The sequence below is a fragment of the Helianthus annuus genome, chromosome 16 (genome assembly GCF_002127325.2).
Source record: "Helianthus annuus cultivar XRQ/B chromosome 16, HanXRQr2.0-SUNRISE, whole genome shotgun sequence".
Lineage (NCBI taxonomy): Eukaryota > Viridiplantae > Streptophyta > Magnoliopsida > Asterales > Asteraceae > Helianthus > Helianthus annuus.
Genome location: NC_035448.2, coordinates 55,812,154 through 55,814,409, shown reverse-complemented (window position 1 = coordinate 55,814,409; position 2,256 = coordinate 55,812,154).

Genomic DNA, 2,256 nt, shown 5'->3' with positions numbered 1-2,256 from the left:
GCTTAGAATTGAATTATACTTGCTTTACCAATGCATGCAACGTCATTTTTCATAAGAAGATTAAGAGACACGTAGGCACTAAAATGATTAGGAGCTATGAAAGTAGCCTCCTAGCTATTTAATGCTTACTCACAAAAGGGGCTTGGTAGACTGTCATATTCACTGCAATAGATATCGTCTTAAATGAAGAGATGAAAATAAAAACCTTTTTGTTGTTAATATCATTCATGAGAAACTATCACTTTCATCTATGAATATTAACAACCTGAAAAGGACATTCTTCATACCAAAATCATCTCTTCAAAAGTCCGTCATCAGAAACTTCTTATTTCAAATGGGTCGCCCAAAATCAATGAAAGCTACACAATTCCCTCTTAACCTTCATAAACACCATAATCTTAGACTAAGATCTAACTTGAAAGGATCTGCATGGGAGGACTGCAGGTATGTGTATAATATGATCATGCGAAGTCCTTTGGGCTTTGCCGTATCAACACATGTCACTATATATCTAGAACTTCTACAAGAATTCTGGTGGAATGCTCAAATCGTTTTAAGTGGCATTTCCATGTGGATAAATAGTGAGGTTATGGGGGTAAAAATCACCCTAAAGGAGGAAACACTCAGAGATGTCCTCCGATTGGGTGTTGATCAAGAAAACAGCATCATGGACAAGGCAGATGTGCAACAAACCTTGATTGAAATGGGCTATCATTCAAACAACGTGTCAAGGCAGGTTAGCAAATCTGGGTTTATACCTCCTTTCCAGTATCTGGTGACACAGCTAAGTGTCTGCTTTTCTAAAAAGATTGGACACTTCAACGAGCTGTCCCATAGGATGATGGAAGTGGTTCATGCTATTGTACAGGAAAAACCTTACAACTACTCTAAGTTTCTCATGAGAGACTTAGAAGCAAACATTCATGACCGTCAGCCCTTTCTGATCTACCCCCGATTCGTAACCAAGGTGATCACCGTCAGCCCTTTCTGATCTACCCCCGATTCATAACCAAGGTGATCACAAGTCAGCTGGACTTTGGAGGAGTGAGAAGCTGGTATCCAAGAGCTGAGCTGGCACTTCAAGAAAACATAAGAGATGCTACCCTTGTTCCATCAACGAATCACACAGGAAGGATAACCAGTCTCTGGTTATATGTGAAGTGCATGTATAACGTGCTGGATGAGGAGGATGAGTAGTTGGTGTTTACTTGTTTTAGTTTTTTTTTTTTTTTTTTGTTTAACTGTCTTTTTCTAGTTATATATTAAGTTTGCCTTAATTTTATGTTACTTAAAAAAACATATCTATAGATCCGGGGGGAACTAAAATAACATGTTTGATAAAAAGAAGGGAAATCTGGTGAAATTCAAATGAAATCTGATAGGATCTAGTAAAACTCAGAAAATCTGATAATTTTTCAGAAAACTCATTAAGCCATCAGAATCTGTTCAATCACCATAAAATTCTCAAGATAAACTGAAAATCTGATAATATATCAGAAAATCAAATTTTTTTCAGAAAAATCTCTTGACAAACAGGAAGTTTGATTAATCAACAGAAAGAAACATCAGGAAACATTGTCTTTAACCAGATTCAAAGGAACTTATAACCATCTAAATTTTTTTTAGATAAGTTTCTTTCAAAATATTTTTTTTCTGAGGATTGGAACAAGCTATATGACAAAGACTTCCTGAAAATCAGAACAAAGGTGTGGAGTTCATAAATGCAATGTAAGTAAAAATCTTCGAACTCTACTTATTCCCTCTCATCTCAACAAAAAAAATGCTGATTCAAATTCTGTAAATGAATCAAATGCATTCTGATGATATATATGGGAAATTCAACTCGCAAAAGCATTACTCAAAGATTTTCTGATATATATCATCAAGAGGACAACATGGGAAGATACACAATCTCAGAAAAGGTTTTATTGGACCTTTTTTGAAACAAAAGGGGTCCCACATGAAGAAAAGGTGCAAGTTGGATGTTAGTGTTTATCTATTAAATCGTTGAAATCTCTAATTATCCTTAAAGAGATAAACATTAAATTAGAGATAAACCAAAGGTTTTTCAAAAAGGGTTGTTTCCTTAAAGGATTAAAACATCATTAAGGTGTCATAAACCACCTTGAATACAAAAGAACCCACGCAAAACACTCAAAAATCTCTGTCTCAATTCACTATAAGTATCCCATTAAAAAACAGAGACTTCCATCTTCAACCTTCATACTCAAACCCTAAAAACCCTTTCCGAAGCAA